This window comes from Hippoglossus stenolepis, chromosome 20 (assembly GCF_022539355.2).
Source record: "Hippoglossus stenolepis isolate QCI-W04-F060 chromosome 20, HSTE1.2, whole genome shotgun sequence".
Classification (NCBI taxonomy): Eukaryota; Metazoa; Chordata; class Actinopteri; order Pleuronectiformes; family Pleuronectidae; genus Hippoglossus; species Hippoglossus stenolepis.
Window position 1 is genome coordinate 18,264,135 of NC_061502.1, and position 26,093 is coordinate 18,290,227.

Consider the following 26,093-nt stretch of genomic DNA (forward strand, 5'->3'; position numbering starts at 1 on the left):
TCCATTTTTCAAGGTATTGACCTTCTATGTAAAGTGCCTTTAGATAATGTGTATTATGATTTGGCACTATACAAATAAAATTATTGAATTGAATGGAATCGCAATTCCCAATTGCACATCGGTCAAGCAGATGGAAAAACTAATCAATCTTCCTCCTTTTCTATTTATTTGTATGCAGGCCAGAGATGCTTTTCTCAGGAGCCTCCTGATATTTGCTGTTTAAAAGATCTAATAACTATTTTCCTTTGTATTAATATTATCATCAATTATCATAACCCACTTAGGACATTGCAGTTTGATCACCAGGCCCCTCAGTTACACGTTTGCACATAGAAACTCCAGACCTGCTCATTTACAAATATGCAGCATGTGAAATGTGTGCCTGCCCCGAAGAGTCATGTACGGCATAAAGAAACATGCACACTGCAGTAGCATCAAGTATTAAGTGTGTATGTGTGTATATTGAATCACAAGTGGATGTTCTCTGGCCACTTCAGGATTAAACACGTATTGTATTCCAGCACAATATACAGAGGGATGATATTGTCTCCTGTCTGCAGTGTTGCACGAGTGATAACCTTTAGTGAGCTGCTGAGAACTTCAGGTCCACCACAGGAACATGTTCAGCTAAGGTATAAACAACCAGGGGTCATGCGGACTTCTATGTCAGTACATTATGAAACCATGTGAAGAGTGAAGGGCCGCTACAGTTGAGCTAATAAGTGGGAAACACAGCCTGACTCCTTGTAGTTGTCTAACTTGTTCCCAGTCGGGTTACACTGATACGTGCAAGGTTCTTTTTGGATTGGAAACACCAAGAAACAGGCTCCTCACAATGATCCTGACAAAGCAACAGACGATGAGGGTTTGTGTTTGATCCGAGCCTAAGCCTCTCTCTGCTGGCTCAGAGGAGTCAGTTCACTGCAGCGCTAAGAATCTCAGAATGTACAGAACCGTCTTCAGTTCTCTGCTCTCTGTGTTATTCTTTAATCCTTCTGTCCACCTCTACCCTGGAACGAGAAATGTCGACTTCACACGGGCTGAAATTTTAGAAATGTAGTTCACTTCTGTGAAAGCTGAAAAACGTGTTCCTCAGAGTCGTTCCTGTTTTTAAGTGGGTGGTTATAAAACATTTCACACGAAGTTTACTAACTGAAAAAAAACAACATCAAAACCGCAGCAGAAACTGTCGGCAACTGTTGTATAATCAGTTGTGCATACAAATGAGTATTTTCAACATGAAGCAACACTTTTAAGAAGCTGCAAGACAATAACTTAATTAATCAGATAGTCTTCAAGATATTTTGATGATTTATATTTATTCCAGTAATGCAGCTCTGTGTACTCTGACCACTTTGTTTGGAGTGATGCAAAAGTAATTGAGTGACATCGGTGCATATTATCTGTTGGACAAACACTTCTATGTGCTAATAATAATTTTTCGTTTTTGTCTGATTACCATCCCCACTCTGCTCTGTTCGTTAATTTTCAACATAATGATTATGAATTCAAGCAGATCCCAGGCCTTGGCTTCGCTGTACAAGAAGCACCAGAAAGCTGCTGTCACAACCAGATGTCCACTGGCTTTTCCCTAATAATTAGAATCATTAGTGGTCATGCACAATAATTTTCTTTGGCATTTTGGTTTAAAACAAACATAGTAAGTTGATAAATAAGGGGAAAGACTTCCTTTGTGGACTGTGAAGGCCAAACCGAGACAGGCTGGTCTACAGAGGCTTTCAGTGATCAGTGTCACCGGTGTGATACTAAAACATTGGACCAGGGAGGATCCAGATGGAGCCTTCATTTGTGGCAGGACACATTTGTGGGAGAGGCTCGTCACGCCACTGTGATTCAATCATTCTGAAGCAGTAGGAGCAGGACGAGCTTTAGCAGAATACTCGGTCTACGGGGGCTACGCAGGTTTGTATAGCTATCTTAGTGAGGACATTCATTGGCATAATGCATTCCCTAGCCCCTTACCCTAACCCTAACCATCCAAACTAAATGCCTAACCCTAACCCTTAACATAACCTAACCTACACCTAATTCTAACCCTAACCCTTAAACCAAGTCTTAACCCCCAAACAGTCCATTAAAGGGGGGTCACAAAGTGGGGACCGGCCAAAAGGTCCTCACTTTCCCAAATTGTCCTCACTAGGTTGTAGATTTAAACCGGTCCTCAGAAAGACAGCTGTACAAGAACACACACACACATACACACATTCCTTGAACTCTCGTCCTTTCATCACTGATGGAGCAGCCACTGTCGGGGTTTTCTGGGTCTTGATGCCACTCACTGGTTATTGAATAATGACCCTGTGAGACCCGGCTTCAGCCTAATCCCTTCTTGAAAGCTGTCCGTCCTCTAATTCAATCCCTCTTTAAACCCTCGCCGGAGACAGACGAGTGGTGCGAAACGCTCACACACACACACACACACACACACACCTGGGTTAACACAGCCAGACTTCATCAACATGACTGGAACTGAATAATGACTCAAGCGTCAAGGAAATGAGGATGTTATATTTAAAACTGAGCAAGATTACGCAAAAACCTAGATGGATTGCCACACAATTTGTTAGAATGGTATTTGATTGTGATTGTTAATATTTCATTTTGAAACAAAAAAATCACATCAGAGACACAGAAAATGTCTGATACAGATACGATGGGCGATATATATATGTTTAAAAAAAATAAAATGTTAATAATGCCAAAGATGTCGTTATCGAGCCCCAAGGACAAATATATATCGATTTAATGAAATTTTCTTTTTCAGCATTTCTCTCCTCCCATTACAGTTTTCTTTCTCTTGATTTTACTTGTTTGTGTGTTGCCACAGTAGAAACATTTTTTACTGAGAACATTGTTGTTAAGCAACACAGGAGATAAATCAACTCACAAGAAAAATAAAACCTTCTCAGGAATAAACACAACTTCAACAAACAGCCATGTCACTGAGACAAGGAGAAAACATTCACATATAGATAAAAATACACAGTATAAGTACATTTATCTATGTGTGTGTGTGTGGTATATGTGTCTTGAACAGTTCTGATGAGCTGCCAGGCCAACGACAGCCACTGAGATCCAACAGAAACACATATGAGACATGTCTGATGCTCCGTGTGAACGTTTCTCCTCTTTATTCTGTCACTTGTTACAACGTGGGACAAAGGGACTGAGCCTGGATTTGTTTCTTTATTTCAAATGGGGTCACACAAACAAGTGTTATTTTGTTTTTGACTTTACCGTCACTGTCAAGATTCACACACAGGAGAGGTTCTGTTGTTTTTAAAAGTGTTTGACATCAATACTGGAGACGATATCAAAGTTCTGTCAAACATGAGAGGATCACAAACCTCCCTCCGGTAAGCGCGTGTTTACTTTTTGTGTTTTCGTCGGGGGCCGCCAGTTCAAACATGTATAGACATATTCATAATGTCTCTTTCACAATAGTTTAATGTAGAGTCATGGTCATTAAACTTATATTTGTATGGTGTTGTGTGTAGGCTCCCCCAACAGGAGAATATGGTCATTAATATAGCAAAGTCAGGAACAACAGTGTGTTAAAAACGAGTTAATATGCCTCAAGTACCTGTTCTGAACTGCAGCTTGAATTTAAACTCAAATCTTAAATATCTCTTTTTACTGCGTCTTCGACATCTGCACCTTAACAACGGAAATGAGGAAAATCAATAATTAATAAAAGCTTTCAAAGAGTTTCTTTATGAAATGTTTGTTCTAGTATCAGTGGCCTTTTAGAAACAAAACTAAACCATGACACTAGATTGCAAGGTGTTTTAAAGTGCTTCCTGATTTAATAAAATAAAGATAATATCCAATCAAGCCAAATTTACCACAATGAAAATAAAGAAAAACCATCCAACTGAAAGACCGAACAGAATAAAATAAAAAAATTAATCTTAACGTTTGATTAAAAGGCTGAAGTAATTCATTACAAAAGATAAAACATCTTAGAAACAATGTGAAGCTCTGACATGCGTAAGAGAACAGCCAGAACCTTGTTGCTGCCTTTAGCACAAGATCCTTGATTCATGAATGAATTAATTATTGAGTTATTATTATGAACAATTGAGTTTGAAATTGAAAACGTGATCGGAATTGATTAATATTATTAGTATTCACATTCATATACGACTAGAAAAGGATTCTGAGAAAATAGCCTTTTCAAAATTTTGGGCTGAAAACAGAAATTTGGAGAAAGGTCTATTAAAAATAAAATAATAAATAGTGTCAAGCGTGGGATCCTTGTGAGGAGGTGCAGCTGTACTCCAGTAAATTACATGTGCCTGATGGTGGGTTGAAAACCTGATGGTGGGTTGGAAGCAGAATTGTTTGTTCTAAAAAAGGACCTCAGAGTTTTGACATTGTGTTGAAATGATATTTGAATAATAGTAACGTGTGCATATGATTCACATTTGGTTGAAATGACACATGCAATCTGTCCCTTTGTCCGTTTCTGTTCTGCAATGTTCACGTCGTCTCGTTATAGTTTTCATTTGTTCCTCGTTACTCAGAGCTTTGGTCTCCTGCCAGCATCAGAGCGTTTGCATGGTTTGTTGTCTTCTGTTTCTTTTCTTTGACAACTTCAGAACATTTCCAAAAGAAAAAAGAAAAAACAAACAAACACTCTTTTCAGTGACGACGTCAGTGTCAGAGTCAGAGAATCGTTTCTTGGAAATAAGGAGAGCTGAAATGAGGCGCGAGGCAGGAGGAATGGATTCTCAACGCTGCCAAGCAAACCCACTGCCTGCTCCTCAGGCTTTTGATATACAGCTCCAACACACACACACACACACACACACTGAGGCTCTACCTCATCATTGCCACGGAGCATGGAAGATGAAAAACCCATGAGTGTACGCATTTTGATTCTTAAATCAACATTGTTTTGATTTTGGTTTTGCTACAGCAGAGCGTGAAGCAGCTTATTATCTGCTTCATTACTGGCAGGAGGACAGGGACTCGTGTGTGTGTGTGTGTGTCTGTCTGAGAGCGAGAGAGATTTGTGTGAGTGTGTAGGTGTTAATTTATCTATGTGTGTGTTGGTGTGTGTGCCAGAAAGTTAACCAAGCCCGTCCCCCTGGTTTATCAGAAACTCGTGCAGTTTTCAGTTGTGAGAACATTTTATATCGAGTAAACAAAGCAATAGATGCACCGAGATTCATTCTCGGGCTTCTACAGACACATGAGCTGCGACTAGATGAGACGCGTTATTAAGTTACAGAACCGTATTTCCATCTCTCCATCAGAAGGAGTCTGTCAGAGGTGATGAGTCCTGCTGGTAGCATGCAACTCCCTGAACAAGCTTTTTACCTTTAAAGTTAAAGCTTGTATGTTGTTAACTCACAGTAAACGTTTTGATTTCTGCACGGCTACTACATGTCATTTATTTTTCCGTTGACAGTTCCATCCATACATCATCCATCTATTTATCCTTTCATGGTCATGGAAAAAGGTGGGATACACCCTATATATAAAGATGGATGACTCCGTGACGTCTCTCGTGGTTAAATCCCCTTCCTCCTGCGCTCTGTGGTCACGTGAAACCGAAAGAGTGATTTCATTTAGCCGTCTTAAGAAGGTGAACGACTTTTTTACTTGTGTCACCTCAGGTTTCATCAGAAAAATGAAGCGTCACAAACCTAAAGTCCCATCCTCCACTGAAATGAACGTTGGGTTCCGCAGCATCGACCCTGAGCGACGTGTCCGTGTGTGAACGACGGTCGGACTCTCTTCGTCACCGTGCTGTTAAACCATCTGCACTTGTTTGAGTGTGTGAGCGACAGACAGACGAATGAAGGGCCCCACATGACTCCACTAAGAGGTTTCCTGTCTGAACTTGAGCGCTCAGAGGTCTGCAGCGGCAGATAGCGCCGCTGCCTTTGTTCACATTACAACCCTAATTAGGCAGAGCATTGTGTGTGAGAAATACGAGAGCGGCTCCTCTCCTGCGTTTCACTGAGTGTGTGCGTGCTGCTGGTGTGTGACTGGGATACAGAGAGTGACGGCTGAACGCCGCCACCAGCACGCTCCGCTTGTCTCCTTGTTTCACTTCAGGCCAGCTGAGCGAACCGCTGGCAGCCGAGCAAATGAACACACAGACACACAAACACACACACACACACATTCCTGAACTCCAGAAAATCCTCACTGGTGTAATTCTTCTTTTGTATAAGTATCCATGTTAAATATCAAATCATATCAAATCTAAATCCAGGTTTTAAGCAACACAAACTGGTCCTGACAAACATAGACATTATAGAGCGTAAGCACACAGTGTTCAGTTAAGTAAAATAAGGACAACAATATGATTACTTCTTATATTTTGTTTTCTACAGTCTCCGATTTTTTTCAATATGTAAAATAAAAATGTTTTTATTATCATCAGCTGTTTCCCTGAAGAGACTCAAACCAAACTCCCTTGGAAACAAACACTGTGTGTGAATCTACAGCCAAACAGTTTAACACTAAGACTGCTCCATAGTCTCAGTAACTGAACTTCATGCAAACACCTCAGAGTCCACCTGTAAAATCACCGTCTCTGAAACAAGCAAGCAGAACCGAGACGACTCTTCACCGTGAGGACGCTCAGTCGATTTCCAGCTGCAGTGAACATTTAAAGTTGAAACACATCAGCTCGGGTTTTCATGGGAAATTTAAAAAAAAGAGCGAATTGCTTGTAAATCTGATGCAGGGAGACTGATTTGTGTTTGCCACCGAGTTTCCAGAGAATGTGATTCTCTCCCTGTCTTTCCCTGTGGGGCAGCGTCACTGCTGAAGCTGGAGGCAGCATGAACAGGCCTCCCACCACCAACTGTGTGTGTCTGTCTGTGTGTGTGTGTGTGTGTGTGTTCTACTGTTGGAATATTAAAGTTCTTCCCTGGTGAATGGCAGGCATATCAAAGACCAGAGTCTGCCAGCGAAGCCTGTGGCACATGCACCCTCCCACAGACACACACTTGCTGACAATATACATGTATTTATGTACAACTCAAAGTCTGCATATAGCATTATACTGCCCTGGGCATGATGATGTAAGTTTTATGTTTAACTCAACAGTAAATACTTCAGTGCTGCGCTGGCAGCTCGGCCTGTGGCTCATGCTGTCTCTAGCCTGAAGCTAAACATGCAGCTACGCCACCTGGATGTTCAGTGGCTGCTGCAGGTGAACAAATCGTCTGGACTTAAAACCCCGGTGTGAGACATTTGAAATTCACCGACACCCCCACTCAGTTGCGTCCCTTAATCGTGCAAATTCGGTTTCAAAAACCACGAGACATCACAGAAACGCTGCTGTTCCCACAGAGTGTTGTTTTTTGGTGATGCTGTAATGAAAGTTAATGACGCTGGACGTATTTAGCAGTGGTCCCTTCACTTCATTTTCTGACCTGAGCGACACAGACTTCGTTTGTTGCTGTTTTACTGACACGTAGACATTTACATTCACATTTGCAGATTTGTAGCCGCACCTCCTTCCATATTTGAGTTTTATTTTTGTCTTATGTTGTGTCCCTGGATGAACTTCTTACCCTGAGTCTCAGGTTTATTTTCAGCTCTTGGCTGAACTCTCATCTGTTCCGTCTCTCCATACATCACTGTTTGACATGTTTCTTCAGACTTCTCACACGTGCACAAACCACAGTTTGACAGAAGTGTGAGTGCAGCTCATTTTGTCTCTAGAGGTTGTGTCACATTCATTTTAACATTTGCATTTCGAGTGGAAGAACAAGCGTGAAGCAAAGAGAAATATTGTTGTAAAGTGATTTGTGGTGAATCAAAAATAATCGATACAGGATAATGTGAACATGTAGATGTTTTACTATTGAAATGATATAATAAATCAAATTTCTTTAAACTTATTATATTTAAGAACTGACTGCCCGTCCTCCTACAAAGAGAATGAAGAAGTGGAACCACATACAACATTTTGCATTCTCTTGTGGATGAATAAAAAAACTCTTTTTTCCCCCCGCTAAGTTGTGGCTTAAAATATTTAGGAGCTGGCCGGGTGTGCGTCTCGTTTCTGAAATGACAAACGCCCTAAGAGATCAGATCCAGACTCTTTTTAGTTTGTTTCCCATCATCCGGCAGTGGAAGTTTCTCTTTGACAGAGCTCATGTATAAATAAATAAAAAACACGTCCGTGCAATAAATTGTTTTTGTGCAAATCATGAGCTGCAACTCTGGGTTCATTGCGGTGGTTTTGTTGAAATAATTGCTGCCAGGGACACTGTGTTAAACTCGTTCTTTCTTTTAGCCGTAGTGGTTTGTATCATGTCACAGCAGTAAGTGTGTCGTCATGGCTCAGTGGAAGTGTGACTAATGTGCAGGCCCTGACTTTACTCTTGTTCCCTTATGCCTCCACAAGCTCTTCATTCTTTATCGCCCTCCTCTATGATCTTAAGTCTGACGCCCTCCTCTTCCTCCTCTTCCTCCTCTCTTCTATCTTCCTCATTGTTCTTGCAATGTGTCCTCGTCTGTATTTTAACGTGATATCCCCTGGTGTGTGACCTTTGCACCGTGAGCCCATTTCCAGATGTCTCCAACACGTGCTTCATAGCATCATCACGTTATCTATAAGCTTTAGATTTTAACAAATAAAAAGATTCTCATTTTTTATTTGTCAGAAAGATTTGTAATTATAGAAGGTTTATTGATTTAAAGTTAAATGATGCAACACAAAGTGAATGGGACTGAACACTTTCTGAAGACATTAGCTTCATAATAAACGTTAATATCTATGTAATAATTTAAGATATTGACCTGGTGGATGCAGGTTAAAGTTTATTCACTTCGTCTAATGCGGATCAGAAATGTATTGCACGTGCTTTTCATTGTCTTTGTCGCTCTTTTGCTTCAGAAGTACTGAAACGATAGGTTTGTTGTGTTCTGGGCAAGTTCACACTTGTAGTTGATGTATTATTGAGTTTAATGCAATATAAATGAAAAGTGCCGCTTTTCGGTTTGTTTTGTTCTAATCTCGACGTCTTTCTTCTGAGCAACTCTCTGATATTGTTCATATCAGAGAGAATGTGATGCCAAATTTTTGCAGTTGCATCAGGGAGGTGATGCAACAACCGGGGCTGCGATGGATTTGCCTCACAAAGGCCGACAGCTCACAAGCTGAGTTTGAGCCTTTGTGATCCGCCTGAGAGAAATCTACCCAGAATAAGTTGGTCGGAGATCAATCGATACACAAGTGCGTGTGGAGTCCACACAGGAGATCTTAGAGGAAGCAGCTTTTATTCAAACAATGAATTTGAAGCCTGAAGTAGAGAAGAATGTGATGTGAACAGCAGCTCAGCCTTGTGGGTCACAAAGTAACACAAACGTTTTCAACCTGAAGAAAAGGTTAACGATCTTAACCATGTCCATGATCCTTCCCTCGCTGTGATCAAGTTTCTAACCACCCCACCTCAGCAGTGGCAGCCTATAAAATAAACCGAGGAGACGCTGGCGACTGACACGATATGTCAGAGCTCAGAACGCTGCAGACTCCGACAGTTTCCGTCTGCTTGAGGCATCATGGCCTCTTCATTAATCACTCGGCTGCTGAGCTGTCTGAGGTTCAGGGAAATGTCTTCTGTGAGGTCCGTGAGCTTCTGTACTGAGTCCTGTCCTCACGCTCAGAGACGCCTGTTTGGTTCAGATGCAAAATACGAATACAAAACAATTCACAGAAGCAGGTTTAGTCTGGAAATGATCAGAATTTGACAAAGAAACAATAACAAATGCTTAAGTTTAGTATCAGACGAATCAACTACATTTCTGGACTTCAGAAACTCGTGGGCTTTTTTCTGTTTTCTGTTTTGAAACAAACCTCTTGGGTTTTCATAATAATTTTAACACAGTCACCGTCTCCCGGGCAACAGTGTGTGATTCATGTTTGAAAATCTCAGCAGCCGGGGACTTCCATGAAGTGGAGACAAACCAGTCACTGTTATCTGCACTACAAGACAAACTAAAGTTTAAATGTATAAAGTGAAGTTGTGTTATGTTCAAGAAACTTTGTGGGCGGTGAGGCCGTTAGTCCAAAGACGAAAAAGTTGTTTCCTAAAATTGAAATGTCTTTTAACGCCTTTCAGCAATAATTTCAAACTAATGCTGTAAAGCCTCAATCTAAGGGCCACGTTTTTCTGAGACTGCAGTTGAAGACCAGCTGGGTCACAGTGGCGTAACTGGGCCGTTCCATCACGAAGATTCCATCAAACATGGTCAGGAAATGGGTCCTTCCGTTCCTTAGCAACGAAGGATCCAATGGGTGTGCATCCTTCTTGGGCCAACCTATCGTAGGTTTCGTTGCATACTGGTAATTTGGTAGGAAGCTAGCTAACTAAGCTAACTAGCCATGTGGCCGGCAAAGCTGATTAAGCAACCAGCCGATGACACAGATAATAAATTACCTGTAGACTGGACCGTATCTTTTTGATTAGACGTTCTCTGAAGGACGCAGCCCCTGAAGTGGGACGTTCAGACATAACTGATCTTTTTCGGCCACTTGTTGGCAGCAAGTCGTGCACACCAGGTTTGTATTATTTCCTTCAAATGGAGAGACGGCAAACTTCTTACCAAAAGATCTTTTGTTGATACATTAACAATTTACACAGCAACTTTTTCTTTAATTTGGATTCTTGCTACCGGCCTGAAAGTCCAATATTCTTTATCTTTATTGAGCTCTGTTGCTTTTGGTCTTTACCACCTCCTGAGAGAAATATCAGACTCTTTTAAAGCTCCATCGCTCCCGTAAATTCTCCAGCTGGTTGCTACCTGCGTCTCTCGGCTGCTCGGTGTATTTGGAGTATTTGCTGTGGCCCGAAATCAACGCTATACGTCAACTTGATCTTTTACCTCCTATTTTAAATGTGTTTTTTTTAGTCAAGTGAAATCCAGGACTCATGTCAAAATACAGAAGAGAGATGCTTAAAATATTCAAACAATTTGCCAAAACACACCACACAAGCGCTCCTGACAGGTGACAGCGTAATGCTGGGGTGCAGTTGGATGCATGGAGGACATTTTCTCGCAGGAACACCCCTCGGTATGATTATAACCTTTCAGCTCATAGATCTTTTAATGATCTGTGCCAGTGATGCTTCCACGCCGCTGCTGTTCAAATATGAAAAGGGCACAAGTGACAAAACTGGCAGCAGCTGACGGCCCCTCAACACCCATCTTAGCGCGCCGGTGAAATTTCCCATTCTACATGAAATTGCGGGACACGTCTAGATAAATCAAAAACAGTGCGAGGCTGCCGAAGTTCTGCCGGGGAAACAGCGGCACCTTATTATTTTCCTATTTGTTCCATGTTATACTGACCTACACTATATAACAGTCGGGTTTAATAAACCAAACCGAAACACGGGCGGGCGGTGATGTTAGTGTGTGAAATGGAGACTGGGAGCAGTGTGTGCACAGAGTGTGCAGAGAAACACACACACTCACACACACACACTCACTCTTGCCGGAGGAGACAGCTCGCAAACAGCGTGATTTAGGAGCTCGGCCACTGGCAAACAGGAGTGTTTAGGAGGGAAGGAAACACGGGAAGGAAGGAAGAGGAGGAGCGGTGGACGGAGGACGAGACAACTGGCCCCATCAATTACCCTGTTAACGTGAACAAAGAGCTGCTACAGAACACAGGCTAATTTTAATCAATGGAGACGTGTGGCGTTTGGGGCCCGGGCAGCGAATTAATCTGCAATCTGCAATTAATCTGCTCCCGAGCACGCTCTTCAGCCGCCAGTAAAAAAACAAAAATAACAGAAAAGAAACAATGAAGATTCATTCCACATTCGATCACGCCGACATAATTGATCTGTACTTGCTTTAGGGGCTGATGTGATGGTGGAGTAATTATCACACACATTACTGTTGGATATTTCCAACGTATGTTTAGAGGCTGTTTGTGTGAAGGCTACGGATATTTGATTTATGGTCGGAGTGTTTGTATTTAAAGTCAGGATTGTCTCCATTTCACGTTTTATGTTAATTAATGTCTCGTTTACTCCACAAATCGATAAAAGATTCCGTAGTAAATTCACGAGCGAATCTTTTATCGTTAATTAAGTGTATGTCGTTTTTTTCTGACTTTTTAATCGTGACTCTGCTCAATTTAAAAACTCTTTGTTTAATAAACCTTATGAATTTAAGTTGTTTAGATTGAGTTAGCTTAATAGCACACTTCCCAGCATGCATTGTGCTGTAGCCGACTTCAGAAGCCATTTTTTTTTGTAGTATCTGCCAACTCATAGGTTATATCCAAGTGAGGAGAACCTCCTCTTTCTTTAATGAGATGATGCTCAACTCAAGATAGGAACGAGGAAACGGTAAATGTTAGCGTAGAGAGAGAATTCAACTTAAACCAAGGATTTCCTCAGTTGAACCAGAAAGAATTTATTTAATATTTAACCTGAAAAGACATTTACCGTTTCGGGTCCAAGACAAAAGCAGAGAAGAGGATCTTTGAGAGGTTTAAACGTCAAAGGAGCGAGCGGATCTGTGTCGGGAGGGAAAAGGATCTGAGAGGAGGACGAGGGAAGATCTCACAGGGAGCGAAGAGAGCAGATCAAAGTGGAGCGGGAGGAGGAAGATCTGCGAAGATGAGGAGGAAGATTATCTCAGAGAAGGAGAAAGGACAATCGGGAGGAAAATGCGGAGCAGCTCAGAGGAGACCAATTATCCAGCGTGACAAATGCCATCCCATAATCCTCATCGGTGTGGACGGGCCCTTTCTCAGCTTGTGTCTGTGTTTTAGTAAAACTGCGCCTCTGATATTCCTGAAAGTGACGACCTGTATTAAACCAGACCTCTTGTGTTGTAATACATTTCTCAGATTTACGGCCTCGCTTTCCTCTTGTTGAATTATAGACGCGATGACTCATTTTAATTACGTCGCCCTTTTTTCTTATCCCAGCAAACACGTGTGATTCTTCATGGGCCGCGACACATTTAAATACGTCTATTTATTACCGGGCTGTAGTCTCTGACCACAGCTGAACTCATTGAGGTTTTCACGAGAGGTTTTTCTTGTTCTCATTAACAGAGTCTCGGGTTTAAACAGCGTCGACTCCATTTATCATTTTCCTTTTTTCCACATAGGGGGAAATGTGAAGCTGCGTGGAAGTAAAAATCATCAAAGGTCAGAAACGCAAAATACAAACAAAAACAGACTGGATACTTACTTACAATACTTATTATTATAAACCCAATTAAATATTTATTAGATTTATTTATGAGTCAGCAACACACCAGATATAAGGGAAATCAATTAAAGGTACAAAAACAATTACAATAGTACAAAAGATCAGTGCAATTAAACTAAAATCATCTCTTGTACCTAATTCAACTGAAATATTTCATGTGAATCTGTAAAGCTTTAGGTCAGAATCGCTGGATATGACATTCGAGGTACCCAGAGGTTACCCCGTCTCTTTTCCGATAGCAGCTCCGTGAGGTCAAAGTTTGACTGTGAGCGTGTTGCTATGCTAACAGTGGCATTTAGGTCAGAGCACAGCTGTGGCCATGTTCAGCCTCTCGGAGCCGCAGGTGGAGACTCCAGCTCCTCTGTTTGAACCATCTAAGCACATGGTGCAAGTGTATTTGGGTCAAATCCACTTCTGTTAGTTTATCTGCGGGGAAAAAAAAGGTCAGTGCACCGGACACATGGTTCAAAAGGGTTGTTCTTAGTCTCTTAATGAATCATGTTTGGGCAATGAAGTAATCAGAGAGCCGTCATCCACTCCCTTTAAGATCCTGGTTGCACCTTGACTCCCTGCTACGACTGTTTAAAGGCAGTTTGAACAGGAAGTAGAAACAAACGCTGAGGGTTAGGGTCTGGGTTAGTGCATGTAACTATCCTGATAATGCACCTTTAAGATGAACGGTTTAATACTGCAACACTGATTTCAGACCAGATTTGTATTGGTCAAATAGTAAAGACACCCATATCGCTTTGGACCGCTGGTGTTGAATGGGAAATATATCAAGAATATTTTCTGATTGCAGCTTTTTTGTCATGTAGGATTATTTATAAAATACGTTTTAGTTTTGGACTCATCATGCTAAAATATCCATATGGAGAAATATCCTTGGATTTTAGTGAACTAACGTTGACATATTTAATTTCTTTTGTTGTTTTTCTTGACATGTTCTGTTAAGAAAACGATTAATTGAGAACATTTAATGAACAACCACAGGCAGTTGTTTTTAGTTGCAGCCCAAAAAATTATAAATGTATAATGTGAGTAAAATGTTTATCAAAAAACGTTTCTTAACCTCCTCCTGCTTTTCTCTTTGGTGAGGGTTTTTTATCAGTGCACCCAGGATCTACGCACACACACACACACACACACACACACACACAGCCCAACACTTCATCAAAACTACATAGCCACGGGCGTCCCCATTAACACTTGTCTCTTGAAAAGAAATGAGAAAAGGACGGAGAGCAGGAAAAGGTTTCTCTCATTCTAATGTTGGAGAGAGAGAGAGAGAGAGAGAGAGTGTGTGTGTAACCGGGAGAACCAACTTCAATTATGTATACCCCAACAACTTCAATTAAGCATGTGAGCAGCAAAATCAATATGGGAACTGATGATGTCCTGAGCCTTTCATTCCTCACTGAGGAACTGGTCTGTCTGGAGGTGCACACACACACACACACACACAGACACACACACACACACACTGTATATACGAACCCCGACTGAGTATAAATCACGCTGCTTCTGATATCACGCCCTGGGCTTCACAATCTCCGTTGCCCGTCTATCGATAATGAGTAACGATCATCGTGTGATTGCAAAGAACGAAGAGGAGAGAAATTAGTATCGGAAGTATGTGACCTACGTTTATTCTAGTCAGCCGTGATAATACATTTAGCGTGACCCACGTTTTTTGAAAGAGATTGTTTTGAATGATAACAGCTTGAACATGAAAGCCATAGAGGTTTTAACATCCTGGTCACAGCAGTGTTCAACACTCGCAGTTTGATTTCTTTGCAAAATTGTTATTGGATTTACAGAAGGGGATGAAGTATTTATTTTAGTTTTTAAAGTTGAACTCTTACGAACTTCAATAGCATATTCCAGGCTTTTAGCGGGTTAGCTGTTGGCTATCCAACCCTGGGAGTTCACCAGCTATCCCTGCAAATTACTTTTTGGGCTTTTCAGAAAAGAATGTGAGCGTTACTTTAATCCAATTTTATTTCAAGAAATATTCTTGATGCCTTGTCTTGATTTTTCAAACCTTCTTTGCCATCATCACTGCACTTTAGATGCATAATGTCAGCGACAGCCCTAAAACGTTTATTGCATTAGTGGTGTTTGGCTTCTTTCTTGCTCATAATCAATGTTTAAACACATCAGCACAACAGACAGAAGAAAATACAGGATTGAGTCGGCGCACCTGAATTACAAATATCGATTTTTCCCTCACTTCCATGCAAAATATTTCTGTATAGAGTTCCTCCTCTGTCCAGCAATAAAGTTTGATGGGTAATCCATAGGCTAGAATTACCGGGACCAGGTTTTTCACAGCATTGTCCTCAGATTACCTGTACAAATTGATTTTTATTTTTAAATATCATTATAAATGCTGTGAGTGCCAACCACCCATTTATCTCCATTGCAGAGAAGTGAAGTCACATGTCTCAGAGAGAGAGAGAGAGAGAGAGAGAGAGAGAGAGAGAGAGATTTCCAAACCTGGAAGAAGAAATCCATCCATCTGCATTCTTTAATACATCTTTGGTTTTTTTTCTGTAAATTGAATAAAACACACATTTACACCGATCATCTTGTTATCTGCCGTATTTAAAAATCTGAGATCTTCAGAAAAACAACCAAAAGCCTGACGTGGTCCAACAGTGATTATTCTAATTCATCATAGTGATTCATTGAGAACTTGTTCTGACACGTTGTGTTAACGATATTTGCTGTAAAACCACATTTCCACTTCTGTGGAGGTATAAATCATCAGAGTCGTCCTGTGATACCAACACTGAGAGGAAGTTGATTAGAAAAAAACAAAATACAACAACAGGCTGTCTGGGCCATCGCTTATCAAAGTCTTCATCAGTTTATCAGCATGAAATTCCATATGAGTGTGTGTTTTGTGTATTTAAGTGTGTGTGTGTGTGTGTGTGTGTCTGAACCTTTGTAGTGTTCAATTATTCAGCAGCAGGAAGAAAGACATTGTTTCATCTCTGATTTCCTGCCTGATGTTGTTTAATGTCTGTCGCTATCTCTGGAAACAAGGAGGACGAGGCAGCGTGCGGTATTTTGGGGGAGGTGAGGGGTGAGGGAGCGAGGGAGGGAGGGAGGGAGGGAGTGACTCTTGTTCTTGTTCCCTTCTCTTCTCTGAGGGAGATAGAGAGTGAATTGAGATGGAGAGGTGCAGCGGGTGAGCGAGTTAAGTGGCGTGTATTCAGAATTATTGATTTCTGCAGCTGCCTGTACCGAGGCTAACCTCACAAGTTTATTTTCCACCGTGTGCGAGTGTGAAGAGTCCGCGCTCTTCACTGGATCCGGCCATGCTGAATAAAGCTGAATCCATATGACACAGCTCACGTGACAAACTAAACTAAAGAAGCTCATAGTTAAAGTGGAGCTGTGGTGCCGTCGATGTCGCGTCATAGCGAGAGCTGCTTCTCGTCCATTCTACAACGCAGCAAGTTTTACAGGAGCAGCAGCACCAGTTTCCAAGTGTGGACAGTTTAAAAAGTCAAACCTAGTTGTGTGTGTGTGTGTGTGTTGCCAAAAAAACCCACAGACGGAGCTCACAGCCCATAAACGGGAATAAGGAGTGAGACTGACGTGTGAAGAGCTTTAACACACAGCGTACATCCTGGACCTCTGAAACCTGCAGGGGCACAGAGAGGGTGCTAATGGTTCCTCACAGCACACACACACATTCACACACTCCCCCTCTGTGTGTGTGTGTCTGTGTGTCTGTGTGTCTGTGTGTGTGTAGCAACCCTGGAAACACTAACCTGCGTTGAGTTCAACAACCATCATCAATTTTAACAATGCTTTAGTTGGTACGGGCAAATATTGTATATATTATATCGTGAGATGAGAAATTAAATATGTTGTCAGAGAATATCTGATATCAACATTTTCCGACCTGCAGATATGTTAATTAACAACATCATGTCAAAAGGAAAAGGTAATTAGGGCTGAATAACATTTCCTACAGAACATATTTACTGTTCCTGAATCGCAGCAACCTGCTCGTTCAGGCATTTCTCCATAACAACACATCCGGGGGCAACATTTCAATAAAGTGCCCACAAGCTGTCAGTGGTACAGTATTTTGAGCTGATTCGTCAGGAGACACCAAACTCACCCGGATTATGATTCAGGAGTAAATCAAATAGATAAAGAATCTCCTCAGCTGTCAATCATGACATTTCACCCCCTTTTAACAGCTTCAAATAACTAATGAAATCCAAAATAACACTCAAATTATCACTGGAACAAACATCAATGAGATAAAACAAACTTAATTTGATGTGAATTTTTACTTTTGAGTTTGATCCATCCACTAACATGGAGGAGGTGGGGTTTATGACCTCTCCGGTAACCAGCCACCAGGGGGCGATCCAGATGCTTTGGCTTCACTTTTGGGGAGATGCCATGTCGACCATCTTTATATACTGTTTTTTACTCTCAAGGAAATTGCAATTATCTCTCACATAACACACACACAGACACACACAAGTTAACAAACACACAATAGCATCAAACTGTGAATTGGAAACATCCTCCGATCACCTGCTGATCTGTGCCGGAAAGAAATAGAAGAGCGAAATGAAGACACATTGTTTGCAGCTTTTTATTTCCCCGTCTTTGCAGAGACCTTCTGTCTGTGGTGTCGTGGGAGCAGGAGGACGTCGACCCTGAGAAGTCACAGTTGATTGGTTAACAGGCGAAAGCTTTTTACCCGTTTTGTGCAGGAATGTTTGCTCGGTGACACCATCTCCTGGAACGAGATTGGATACCACTAACTTCTCTTTAGATTTACCCCCCCGAGCCCAAATAGTCTTGTTGTTGTGGCAAACTGTCGGCTGCTGCTCCGGCAAATTAAAAAAGGAAAGTTCAGACTGAGGTCAATGAAAATGACGAGAGGAGAAAAGGGATCAGAGTCGCTGGTGTTAGACGACGTCTCTGCAACCTTAGAAACAATAAGTAGTAAAAATGAAAAGAAATAATGAGGCTGTTTATGCTTAAAGCTACAATCTCTAATAACCTTTAAGAAATAAAAAAAGCCAGAGTTTATTACAGCTCTGTGGAGCCTGAATTAATTATATTTAATATTTTATAAGAACTCAACGTACGTGACTGAGACCATTTTCACTGCGGACATATTCAGGCGATAAAAGAAAATACAAACATAAAGTAAAGTAATTAGCCCTGAAAGTACGATTGTGTTGTTTGTCATTGTTATAGTAATAATAATAATAATAATAGTTTGAAAATGTGTAATTATCCTAAAACGTGTGTTGGTTTCTTTTGAATCACATGTATTATAAATCATATCTGAACGAAAGGATTTCATTATTGCCTTTGAAAATTGCATTTGGCAAGTGTGCTTTTCGATAATTAACTTCGTAGTATGACTAATTACCATAGTTTTCATTAAAATAATAATAATAAACGTTATTCATACAGCACCTTTCACACAGTTTCAAGGTGTTTTCCAGGTTCAAAATAAAAAAATGAAGGCAAACAGCAGCAAGCAGTTAAAAAGCAAACAATAAGAAACAAACAAATAAAAGCAGCTACAGAAATAAAGATAGTTACAGAAGAGAAAGGAGTGTAAACACATTATAAATTCATTCATATAGATGGTAAGAAACAATAGAATATGTACATATCTGTTCCTCTGTGGACTTTGAAGACAGAAGTGATCATAAATCAGGACACAGAGTAACTGAGTCTCTGTTAAAACAATTCAAAGGACACACCTGAGCATCAGTCTTGATAAAAACGGCGAGGAGACGAGTGGACAGGGCTGAAAACCGACTGAGAGGGAAGCGTGTGAGCGGCTGCAGCGTCACAGCTGAGTCCTTCAGCACCTGGCTCTTTGGAGTCTGTTGGAAGCTGTTTAAAAACTCATCAAAGCGTCAGCAAACTACTTAGACCACCATCAAAGAGTGTGTGTGTGTGTGTGTGTGTGTCGTAATGGGCTCCTGCTTTCTGTCACAGTTGTTTTACAAATGCGTGCGCCCTCTTTAGTGCAGAGGCGTGCTCGTGCATTTAAAAGCGCCGCCATTCTCTCCAGGCTGCAGTCGGCAAATCTCATCATTTAGGGGCCATACGGAAAAAAAATGTTCTTTGCTTTAATGGCTCTAATGCTGCAAACAGTGGGAGGAAGTGGGCGTTTGGTCGAGTGGATGGAGAATCAGTAAGTCCGAGGTTCGTCTTTACAAAGAAACAAAAGCTGCTTTCAGATGTGCACTGAACTCCGGAGAAGCTGGGAGTGAGAAGGCAAACTGAGTAGATTTAGTTTGGGAACAATATAAGAGGTTTCAGTTCCTTCATACACTTCCATAAATTCTCCTACAGTAGAATTTGTTTTTAGAATAACGTCAAGTATTTTCATATTTTTAGTGCAAAAGTGCTCGTGGAGGAACTTGTTTTTGACTTATCTGTTCTTTCAGATGTTTCGCTTTGGGTTCTTCTCTGGGACCTGGGCCTGGGAAGAACCGTAGACTGTTTATAAAAATGGACGTAGACTGCGGAGGGGGAAATCAAACTTTGCTTCCAACTCAAACAGCCAAAAAGCTAACTTGTGTGAACCTCCTCCACGCTGGGAATTCCTGCCTGTGACATTCGGTGGCGTCGCTTTTAACCTTGGTCTCCAAACAGCGGCAGCTTAAGAGGTCTCTGGGAGGTTAGGCCAGGCAGAGGTCGGGAGCTCGGAGTCTCTGAGGAGGTTTCCTCAAAGTTTATGTTACACCGCGGCCGCTTTGAAGGGAAAATACTGTTATTACAGAGGTCTGCTCCCGTCAAGCTCCATTAAAATACCTGAAATAGATGGCACTGCCTCACAGGGACACCTCCGCTTCAAGTGTGAGAGAGAGAGAATCGTTTTCATGTTCTGTGCTGTGTCGGTTTGTCTTTGAGACGGAGGGAAATTTCCATATTTATCCGTGTGTGTGTGTCTGTGCGTGTGTGTGTGTGTCTGTGCGTAAACATCGCAGCTGAAACTGTTCGCTTCTCTTAAGTGACATGAAACACATGCAGGTCTCTGGGCCGGTATTAAAGCTTAATGCTGCAGACTGGTCTGGATCTGAATATTAATGCACGCTGACTTAAATGTGACACACACACACACCTGGCGTAAATATGAATGCTGAAAATAGATTTAACCTCAAAGTTTGATATCTGGTTAAAATCTTGAGTAACTCGTCTTAGTTTCTTAAATGACAGCAATCCTCTTAATTACAACAAGATTCATTTAAGGAGGGATGCACCGATTCAACCTTTTCCTTCAGTACAAATTCCTTCACCTCTGATTTTACATTTTAATACCATTAAAATTCGCCTGTGAAAACCAAAACAATGAGCTGGAAGATGCTAAAATAACAAGTTCCCTCTTTGTTTGTCAATGACAGTCACAGCAGCCACACACAAATCCACATGTTCTTTTTATTAGAGTAGCTTTAGGTTTAACAAGATTAAGATATTAACCCCAACACACGCTGAAGTGTTTTAAAAGAGAATTTAGCTTCTCAGATCTACATCACACAGACACACACAGACACACACACAGACACACAGACACACACAGACACACACAAGCCTCCAGCCTCTGTCCTGACTTAACAAATCACAGTCGTTCCACATCTCGTTGCTGCCGAGGGTTCCTCTGCTTGTGTGACTCCCATTTTTTTGAGACAATTTATCAAACCACTCTCTTTTCTGCCTCGTTTCTGTTTTCCGCTCCGAGGTGCGGGAGCAAGAGGCCGGCCGGGCGGGAGGAGACTATTTCCAGAGAGGCGCGACATGGCAGCAAATGTAATGTGACTGTTCATTGTTGCCTCAGTGCATAGACACAAACACACACTGTGACACACACACACACACCCACACACTGTGACACATCATGTAGCTGCACAGATCTTTGGGACTGAAGAAGAAAGTCATGATTGAGTTTATAAATCTGCTTTTATATCTTTACACAGCTGATATTAGAGGGGGGATTTAAGATCAGAGATTTTCTTTGCTTCATTTTAACTCAGTTGAGTCTTTATTGTTTCTCTTTGCTGTGATATCGAGGCCTATGGAGCCTAATGGGATCAAACTGGACGTTATTGAACATACGTTATTGTTGTTTGTGCGACTAACAACCTCTGTTACTTACTTAACCCCTGACCCCGGCTCTGCAGTTGGATGTTGAGATGATTTTAAGGTTGTGTTTTCACTCTGTGTGTTCGCTTCGCAGGACAAAGTGCTGCAAACGACATAAAAACACAAAGTTAAACATCTTCTATGATTTTTCATATCGTTGTGACTGCGGCAGAAGGAATAGTTTAGAGTATAGATGTAGACATGGACTGCTGGGCGGAGGTATGCGCTCCACTGAGTACCTTTCTATTTCCCGTTTCTACTTCTGAGCCAAACACAAGCTCTGAGTGCCGAAGTGATCAGTCAATAACGGCCTTTCCTTTCCTGTAAGACGCATAAATGAATTAATACCGTGGTAATACTACCAGACCGCACTCCAGCAGTGGGAGTGAGGAGAGTGAAACGAACGGTGTGGTTAAAGACCTCGGTGCCTGATTGTCTGAGCAGATTAGACCTTCCTCCAGATCATCTTCCTCTCCCGGCTCGATGCACATTCGGGTGTGTGATGCTCTTTTTGTGCTGCAGTTGTAAAGATAACATTTCCCAGTGTCGGGTTCAAGCTGTACAGTTTATGTTTCGTCGTCATAAATTGCACAAGTGGGCAAGTCTCGCTCGCCGTTTTTACGAACAAAGATTGTTTGTTTGCTCTTCAAGGACGTTTCCGTGTGTCTGTGCTTCATAATTGATGGATCCACACACGGTGCATGTGAGGCCTCGCTCGCACTGAACAATTACACCTGCAGGGACCACGAGTCCCTGTGTAAGACAAGCCTCCAGTTCCTCTCTGCCTCCGGGTGCATGGGAGCCGCAGCACTGAGGCGCCCGTTTGTTGTAATTACCTGTGATGCCATTTCTACTTTAAATAGTTCACCGCGTTTAAAGTGATGAATGTTGGGGAGCCTGCGATCACAGGACTTACAGTAAAGTCAGATAAATGTGCTGCTTAAAACTCCACCAGGTTCAGACTCAGCTTTAGTCTGACTGCTGGTGAGGACACTGCCTCCACTGCAGCCTCCATGCATCTCATCGCTTTTATGAAGTATTACATCCATATATGTAAATCTGATATATGAAGCATGTATAACATAATGCTGCTGCTCCATCATGTTGAAAGGGGCCAGTCGAGTCGGTCTTTGCAGGAGGTTTCCATTGGAGGTTTACCCAGTTTACCCAACTTGGGGGAGACCCATTACTTGCTGGTACTTTTAATTAATTATAAGTTAATTATCTGTCTTTCAACTTCACAAACTATGATTCAGTTTATGATAATATTACAATGTCTCTTCCAGATGCTTCTTATTTAACAACAAACTCGAACTACGCGAACATTATTTGTGCCGAGTTGTGCCGAGCTTTGCCTCCTGTGTGAGTGTAAAATCCAGTTTTATGGATTTTATCTTGTCTTCAGATATACAGTATATATATATATATATATAAAAAAACCACATCTCAGGCTGGACTCTGTGAGGCCTCATATTGATCCATCACCCCTGAAACTATTTAGTGTTTTCTGCCGAGAGAACCCTTTAACTTTATCGCCGACAACACTCTCCCCTTTGTTTTTCAGCTAAAATGCTGTGAGTGATTCTCTCTGGCACATATTGATTTTTCATTCCCTCGCACCGAGTATTATCCAACTCTTGCCTCGCTCCTGTCTGTCCCTCTGTCTCTTTCAAGCAGCCGTAGAGAAAGAACACATGGTTCAAATATTGTTTTACACTTATACTGTATTTACTTTATATATCACTATATTTTATTTATCTAAAAGGACAGATTTTTTAATCCTAAGCATAATTTTCTGTTGAAACAAAAATGTAATCATGCTTTTCTTTATCTTGGATTATATAACAATCAGTGCTTGTGTGCACATGCAGCATAATCACATGTAGAAATGAAACAACGCTGGTAATAACATTATGCATAAATACATTCAGACACATAAAGGGATCAGGGAGATGGATGTAAAAATAGAAAATGCAGCCCCCTTCCTTCAGACCTGTGCTTAAACAAACATACGGTGAATTGCTGTGCGAGCACCGAAGCCCCTTCGCAGCAGAGGTGTGCGAGCAGGGCGCTGGAACGCCGCTCCACTTCCTGAAGCAGGTGGATGAGGTGAAGCATAGTGACAGATTAATGAGTCGAGAAAATGTGCCCGGAGAGGATCAGGCTATTGCCAAGTGCTCCTCACGTCACGATACCTCTCCTGTACGGTGCGTCCTATATTTAGATTATCCGAGAAAATATTGACCACAGAACAGAAGGTGTGTCCTGGTTCAGGGGCCACGTCTTACCAGAGGTGGTGGTCCACGTGGCCCACAGAGGTGGTGGTCCACGTGACCCACAGAGGAGGTGGTCCACGTGGCCCACAGAGGTGGTGGTCCACGTGGCCCACAGAGGTGGTGGTCCACGTGGCCCACAGAGGTGGTGGTCCACGTGGCCGTGTGGACCCCAAAGGCCAAACTAAGATGAGACGGTCTGGTCTACAGAGGATGTCTGTGATCAACAGGTCTCGTTGCTCTCCAGCTCCATCACCGCTTCGAAAAATAAGTTTTGTCACTGAAGCCCCCCCATTGAAGCCTTCGTTTCTTGGGGACGCTTTAGTCGGCCGCACTTAAAGGAGCCTTCACGATGCTGTGATGCAGTCGGACTTGAAATGCAGCCTCCGAAGAACGCAGCCCCTGAATCAGGCCACAGATCAAGATGACCTCAAAAGACTAAAGACGACGGAGGATGAGTGATGAAACATCTGAGTAAAAACTCCTCATCCCTGGAGATGTGAATCTCCTGAGACCCGGTTCCCATTGTGGAAACTTGTCTCTGACTTTTGGACCCTTCAAATGCAGCGTCTGAAGGGTGCAGCTGAAAATAACCTGGTTCAAGAGGTTTACTCCTGCAGCATCGTTCATTCTATTGTGTCAACTATACTCTGACAAAGTGCTTATCTAGGTCAGCGTCATGGCGGCGACACGGCAAACAGAGCCGCTTGTCGTTCTTCCTCAGTCTCCAGCTCCTCTTGAGGTGTCCTGAGATTCCCTCCAGAAAGTCTGAGTCTCTCTCTCTGCTTCTTTACTCGCTGCACGTCGAGATCTCTGCCTCCAAACCTCCTCGGTTAGAGGAGAAATGTTGCAGAGAAGCTTTGAGGAGCATTTTCTGGATGACTTCATTTATTCTGCAAAGGAAAAACTAGTTAATAAAGATCGAGGAACAATCGTTTACATGAAGTTTTATAAAGATAACAAAGAAAAGGGAAAAATGCTTTTAAATAGACCAGCTATGTCTTTACAGGATTGTTAATTATCTGAATTACACCATGAAGTGTGATAGATTAAGGTCGCTTTTGTTTTTCGAAGCCTAACTTGTAACAGCAGAGAACAGAACGAAATCAAAGAAGACGACTCCTCTGCTTCCAGGCGAGAAGCTGAGGCTGCTCCCTGCATCGTAGGCGTGTGGAGCATCTGCTGCCAGGTCACGTCTTGACCGGGAGGAAGACTCGTCGCTCCTGGAGCTGCAGGAACCGCAGCCCCTGAAAGAATCCCTGAGCGGTCACTACACACAGGAAGCCCACCTCCCCAGTGAGAACCAGCACACGTGAGCTGGCTGCTCCAGTTCATTTTAAATCTACTCGAATTCAATTCTAATCTTTCTAGTTGAAATATCATCACTCAGATGCTCTGATGAGGATTTTTCAATACATGTTTTAATTATATTTCACGAGATAAACCAAACAAACCTCAAATTATAAATCAATAAAGTGTTAATGGGGCCTGTGAAAGTGAAGCTGAAGCTGCAGCAGCGACGAACAGAAAGACGACGTCACAATCGACAAGCCGTGCAGGAATTAAACCCGAGGTCACAGGAAATAAGATTTAATAATTAAACCGTCAAACAGAGTCTGTTTGGTGAAGTGAGATTCAATTGTAGTCAAACTGTTGCACTTGTTCCCAAATAACCATCTTCAGCTGTGACGAGCTGTCTCCGTCTGTCAGAGGAGCTCAGAGTGACCTTGTCTCTGGGCGACAAACTGGACACCTGACATCTGATTTAGCTCTCACAGCAACGCAATCACACACAGACACACACACACACACCACACACACACCACACAGACAAAATGTGCAGTGACAGTAAGTGATATGCCAGACACTCTCTCATCATGAAGACTTATCATACACACACAGTACAGAGGCAGGCTTTTCAGGCAGGTACACACACACACACACACGCACGCACACACACACACACAAGGTGTCTGACAGTTGATCCCCAGACAGATTAGGCTTCAATCTAAAATCTCCTCAGGCCAGCCCTGAGATCATGTGTACACACACACACACCCACACACTCTCCCTCTTTCATTCCTCTCTCTCTCTCTCTCTCTCTCTCTCTCTCTCTCTCTCGCTCTCTCTCTCTCACATACACAACACAATCGCGCACACACAGCTTTAAAGTTGCAGACTGACAGAAGTGACTTGCAAGTTGAAAAACTTTGAGGGAAGGGAATCTTTTTGAAAATCTGCAATTGTTGCATCTGTGAATTATGTTGATTAAACTGATTTAAACGGATAAATGGTTGCGGGTCACATTTGAAATCCATTGTAACGTCTATAAATCAAAGCTAATTACTCTCACCTGACAGACAACACACACACACACACACACACACACACAGATCAATAGTTTTCCAGTAAAACCTAAACTGAAGCAAACCTC

At 42.0% G+C, this 26,093-nt stretch overlaps 1 protein-coding gene across 1 annotated transcript in view; it reads left to right on the forward strand.

Annotated features, from left to right (window-relative positions):
* Window positions 1–26,093, forward strand: part of LOC118099670 (exostosin-1) — a 149,141-nt gene that overhangs the window by 93,359 nt on the left and 29,689 nt on the right. The window lies entirely within an intron of this gene.